The sequence below is a fragment of the Ornithorhynchus anatinus genome, chromosome X1 (genome assembly GCF_004115215.2).
Source record: "Ornithorhynchus anatinus isolate Pmale09 chromosome X1, mOrnAna1.pri.v4, whole genome shotgun sequence".
Taxonomy (NCBI): domain Eukaryota; kingdom Metazoa; phylum Chordata; class Mammalia; order Monotremata; family Ornithorhynchidae; genus Ornithorhynchus; species Ornithorhynchus anatinus.
In genome coordinates, this window is record NC_041749.1 from 76,156,501 (window position 1) to 76,162,717 (window position 6,217).

General features: G+C 43.3%; 1 non-coding gene across 1 annotated transcript; it reads right to left on the reverse strand.

The window, feature by feature from the left end:
* Positions 1 to 336: 336 nt before the first annotated feature.
* Positions 337 to 474, reverse strand: LOC114806812. Its single transcript, XR_003754870.1, has one exon. It is a non-coding gene; the product is annotated as a small nucleolar RNA SNORA7 (small nucleolar RNA).
* Positions 475 to 6,217: the final 5,743 nt, after the last annotated feature.

Genomic DNA, 6,217 nt, shown 5'->3' on the forward strand with positions numbered 1-6,217 from the left:
AAGACTGTGAACCCTATGTGGAACAGGGACTGTGTCCAGCCCGATAAGCTTGTATCTACCACAGGACTTAGATCAGTGCCTGGCACATAGTAAGTGCTTAACAAATTGTTGTTGTTGTCTTATGCTGTCGAGTTGTGTCCGACCCATAATGGCACTATAGACACATCTCCTCCCAGAGCCCCCTACTTCTATCGGCAATCATTCTGGTAGTGTATCCACAGACTTTTCTTGGTAAAAGTACAGAAGCAGTTTACCATTGCCTCCTTCTATGCAGTAAACCAAAATCTGCCCTCAACTCTCTCCCATGCCACTGCTGCCCAGCACAGGTGAGTTTTGACTTGTAGCAGATTGCCTTCCACTCACTAGCTACTGGCCAAGCTAGGAATGGAATGGGTATGCCTCTGCTTGACTCTTCCTCCTGTAGTCGTGACTGGTAGAGTATTAGAAACTCTCCATGTGCGACCCTGAGAGGGGGCTTAACAAATATCAGTTAATTTCTTTGGGGAACCCCATTGCTCCAGAGCCTTGTGTTCCTCTCCTAAATTCCTGTTAACATAGACACTCCATCTGACTTGGGTTGAGTGCTTTCACATTTTTAACCACTGACCCTGCCACAACATGAAGCAGTTGCTTGCATCACATGTTCTCTGAAACTGGTCCCTTCCGTGAATAATAACACTAGAAATGTCTGTGGTGAATGGGTTTGGTCAGTGTTTTTCAAAGTTTGTCATCCCATAACCTGGATGTCCCCTGCAAAAGAAGAACCTTGTCCCCTGCAAAAGAAGAACCTCCCACTTTGACGTAGATCTTACAGCCTGGGAAAGAGGAAGGGAATGGAGGGCTGGAGGACGGGCCAATTCACAGCTGCCACCACCAAATAGCTGTCAGGATGCTTTCAAGACTTTCTCAGATCTTCCCTTCTCCTTCCAATTTGAGAAACATTAGTTTAAAAGGAAAGTCCTGCCTATAGAATTCAAGGGTCGATCATGGATTCCAAAAAACCTGAATTGTCATCCTCAAAGCAGGTCCGAAGTGACTTTATTAAATTGTGAGGAAGAAGATAGAGGTGGATGACAGAAGAGGAGATTAGAAGAAGAGGTTAATGTTTCGGGAGTCCTTTATCCCCATTCCTTCCAATTCAGAATCTGATGACTCATGCTGAGTTGTTTTGTGGAGGAGAAGGGGGACATTAACTAGGCCAGGAGCCTTAGGGTTGAGCTGAAAGAGCCAGAATTTCTGTTGTTGTTTTATGTCTTATTTTTAATTTGGGTGTTATTGGATGCCACTGGGCACCTGCATAAATATTTTCAAAAAAGATGGTCCTGTCCATTGCAGTTCCATACCCCTAACAGACTACATTCACATGCAGAGCCATACATTCAAATAATTTGTGGACAGCCAGAAGGCCCAGGAAAGAGTAAAAGTTTGAGTATGCTTGGAGTCATTCTTGGAAAGTTACCACTCTTGGCAGAAGGGCCAGGCCCATCTTCCCTTCTCCTGATAGTCTCGGGAGACTTCATAAATTCCTGGTCAAACTTTCAATATCCCATTCATTTTATAGGAAGTATACATACCTAAGCAGCGTGGCTCAGTGGAAAGAGCACGGGCTTTGGAGTCAGAGGTCATGGGTTCAAATCCCTGCTCTGCCACTTGTCAGCTGTGTGACTGTGGGCAAGTCACTTAACTTCTCTGTGCCTCAGTTATCTCATCTGTAAAATGGGGATTAAGACTGTGAGCCCCACGTGGGACAACCTGATTCCCCTGTGTCTACCCCAGCGCTTAGAACAGTGCTCTGCACATAGTAAGCGCTTAACAAATACCAACATTATTATTATTATTATATGCCTTTATGCATTCCATTCCTAGCTTGGGCAGTGCATAGCGAGTGGAGGGCAATCTGCTACAAGTCCAAACTTACCTGTGCTGAAGGACAGTGGAATGAGAGAGTCAAGGGCAGAGACTCAGGTTTACTGCATGGAAGGAGGCAATGGTAAACCGCTTCCGTATTTTTACCACAAAAACTCTATGGATACACTACCAGAATGATTGCAGATGGAGATGGGGCATTCTCAGACAGATGTGTCCATGGAGTTGCTTTGGGTCGGACACGACTCGACAGCATAAGACAACAACAATGTATGTCTTAGGTAACAAAGAGACACTGGACTCATATGATTCCTTCCACGTGATTTTTTTCACTGTGAAGAGAGTGTAATGATTGTATGCACTCTAGGGCAGTAGCTGTGTCTTTTACTTCTGTTGTTTTCCTCCAGTAGGCACTCAGTAAATACAGTTGATTGATAAACCTCAGGTGTGAAATGCATGTCACAGCATATAAATGAGGCTCCAGCCCTGCCAATCCATACATTTAACTAAGATGATCTTAAACTTCTTTTTTAAAAATTAGCCTTCCATTTTGTTTCCAGTCTCTTGTTGTCCCTTTGATCCCAGTCCTGTCTGTGTGGCTTGAGAGAGTGGTTGAATGAGTATGCCAAAAATAAGAAGAGGAGGAAAACATGCCATTTGTGGTGAGTTTAAAAGCAAGTTTGTGTCATGGAACTTCCAAACCAGACCAAAAGTTCAAGCAAATAGAAGTTGGGGGCAATTTTCTAGGAAATGCCAGGTACAACACCTACAGTCCTTGCCAATTGAAAAGTAAGTTTTAAAGAGAGAGAAGAATATTTTGATATTTTTTAACGTTATTTTACATGGTCACAATTCCAAGCACTAAATATGAACAACAGCTACAGTCGTTTCTCTTCCAGAGTCGCTGACAACTTTTATTCTTGTAATTCTTACTTTTCAAAGTAGTTTATGCCATTATCTTGGCAGATACATTTAGACTAAAGATTCTTTTTTTACTCTTGAGAATGGAACTGTGTGATTTACTTTTCTTCAACACTTAAATTTAGAGGTCTTTTATGCCAGTATTGCTAAAATTTAGCCACCTCTGGAATGGAATACTGCATCTGTTTGCTCTCATAGTTGGAACTGTTTAAAAGTTTTAGAGAAATTGACAAGATCATGTGGGCTGACTTTTCTTGCCATACCAAAAGTATGAATGTTCAGAAATAGTCTGTCTCCTTAGAGCAAGCCAGTCAAGTTTTCATAATTCTAGGCTTTAGAATGGGGTTTCAGGGAAATAGCTATAAAGGGCAGAGGTCCATATGGTCGGGCCATATTTTCTTTTTTTTATGGTATTTGTTACACGCTTACTATGTGTCAAACACTGTTCCAAGTGCTATGATAGATACAGGTTAATAGGTTGGACACAGTCCCTGCCCCACATGGGCCTCACAGTCCAAGTAGGAGGGGGTACAGGAGAACTGAGGCACAGATAAATTCAGTGATTTGCCCAAGGTCACACAGTAAGCAATTGGTAGAGCTGTGATTAGAACCCAGGTTCTCTGACTTCCAGGCCTATGCTCTTTCCAGTAGACTGCTTCCCCTCAGCGTGTGATGAGCTTGTCTCTCTCAGCGGGTGATGAGCCATGCTCTTCATTGTTAACCTTACTACTTCACTGGAGTAGCATGGCTTAGTGGAAAGAGCACAGGCCTGGGAGTCAAAGGACCTAGGTTCTAATCCCAGTTCTGCAACATACTTGTTGTGTGACCTGGGATAAGTCACTTAACTTCTCTCTGCCCCATGTACCTCATCTATAAAAGGGGGATTCAATACCTGTTCTCCCTCTTACTTAAATTGTGAGCATTGTATGGGACACAGCCTGTGTTCAACCTGATCGTTTTATACCTTCCCCAGAGTTTAGAACAGTGCTATATATTGTAAGCACTTAAATACTGAATTATTATTATTATGAAAGCTGGTGCTACCAAATGCCCAGCCATCACTCAGTTTCCAAGAATCAAATTGGGGAGAAATCGGAAAGCCCAGGGTTGCGGCTGGATCCAGGGATAGGGCTGGATTTGATATTTCTGAGTCTGTGACAATATTTCAGTCATATCCAGGTCTACAACTCAGGTATTCTAACTCTCAGGCAGGTACTGTATTACTTCCTTCCATTTTTATATAAAAAAGTTAGACAAGTCACATAAAATAATATTACAGTGCTTGGCACAAAGTAAACGCTTAACAAATACCATCATTATTATTCATATGTTCAAACACCTAGTCTAATGCTCTGCACAGTAAGAGTTCAATACATGCTATTGATGATGATGTTTCCTGCCTTCCTAACTTGCATCAAACCAGAAATTAAAATGGTGTTAGGATGAAGCATGCAATATTCTCCTGTAGAGTGTCTCTGCTTCCCCCTGCCCCCCCCCCCACTGGAAGTTTTTTTTGAAGCTAAAACCTATTCTCATCTATTGGAATTTTCATGTGACTCAATAAAAATCAGTCCACACAGTCCAATCAAACATCATGTGGAGGGCTATTTAGTTCTCCTAACTGGGAATTGTGCTCTCTTTGGTTAGGAAAAAAAAAAGTACTAGCAGAAATACCTGGTGTTAGTTCTGGTTAAACTCATTCTTGTTTCCCTTTTTCCTCTTGTAGAGTCTTTTTTTTATATTTTAACTTTACCCAATTCAGCTGCCCCTGCCCCTTGCTTTCCATACGGTTCTTTTCCAGTCCATGCCACCTGGAACCCCCAAAGGGACAGCTTGGGTGGGAATTGGACCAGGGGAGGGAAACTTAAGTAGGGGTCACTGCAATCCTCCCCTCCGCACCCCTGTCCTGTCTCATCTCCATCCTTCGACTAGCTTTGGAGTTCCCAGGTGGCATAAGCTGGAAGGAAACACACAGCAGGAAAGGGTCAGGGATGTGAAAAGTGTGGAAAGCTTTTTTTAAAAAAAAATTAAAACATTTACTGTTTTGAGGAAGAGGGGGCAAGTGTTAGGAGCAGGTGTGGATCTTTGGGGGACCAACATGACTGGGGAGGGGGAAAGGGGAGCCATGGAAACAGGTTTAAAGAGGAGTGTGGTGCACAAAGTGGGGAGGAGGGCAAGGCAAGTAAAAAAGAAAAAGTTTTAAGTCTTATCTAGGCAATAGATAGCAGCAACAGGGTGATCTAACTTGCACTAGCAAGTGATGAAAGCAAGAGATGCCCAGGTGCCATGGATTTGGGCAAGGGCCCAGAAGGTTGCAGGCAAATTATGTTGATCTAAAAAAGTTCAGGGCAGGTGGCAGATTATTAGTAGTATTATCATGGTATTTGTTAAGCGCTTACTATGTTCCAGACGCTGTATTAAGTGCTGGGGTGGATATAAGCAAATTGGGTTGGACACAGTCCCTGTCCCATGTGAGGCTCACAGTCTCAATCCCCGTTTTACAGATGAGATAACTGAGGCACAAAGAAGTTAAGTGACTTGCCCAGGGTCACACAGCAGACAAGTGGCAGAGGCAGCATTAGAACCCATGACATTCGGACTCCCAAACCTGTGCTCTATCCACTATGCCATGCTGTTTCTCATGCAGATGAGACAGGATAGTCAGTAAACAGAAAGCAGGATAGGATATGACCAAATGGGAATTCACAGAGGTGATAGACCCAAAAGAGAACCTCAATCAGCAGACAAAAAGGGCCGGATTGAGAGCTCTTTACAAGATTCTAATGAGGACACCTGCTGGTAGGAGTTCACCAGTTCCTGGCTGGTAATTCCTGGTTTGGGTTCAAGTGCAGGATCCTTTGCTGAGGTTAACCTCTAGACATCCTTGGATCTGACTGGGAGTTAATTGCTATGGTAAACCCTGATGCATGGATTTCTTTTGTAATTCCTATGACTGCTGTTTGAATCCATACCCCTTTCAAAGGACCAGAGGACCTGGGTTTTATCCCAGCTCTGTCACTTGTCTGCTTTGTGACCTTGGGCAATTCACTTCTCTGTGCCTCATCTGTAAAATGAGGATTAAGACTGTGAACCCCAGGTGGGAAATAGACTGTGTCCAACTTTCATTCATTCATTCAATAGTATTTATTGAGCGCTTACTATGTGCAGAGCACTGTACTAAGCGCTTGGAATGAACAAATCGGCAACAGATAGAGACAGTCCCTGCCCATTGACAGGCTTACAGTCTAATCGGGGGAGACAGACAAAAACAATAGCAATAAATAGAATCAAGGGGATGTACATCTCATTAACAAAATAAAGAGGGTAATAAAAATATAAACAAATGAGCGGACGAGCACAGTGCTGAGGGGAGGGGAAGGGAGAGGGGGCGGAGCAGAGGGAAACGGGGGGGGGAAAGGGGCTTAGCTGA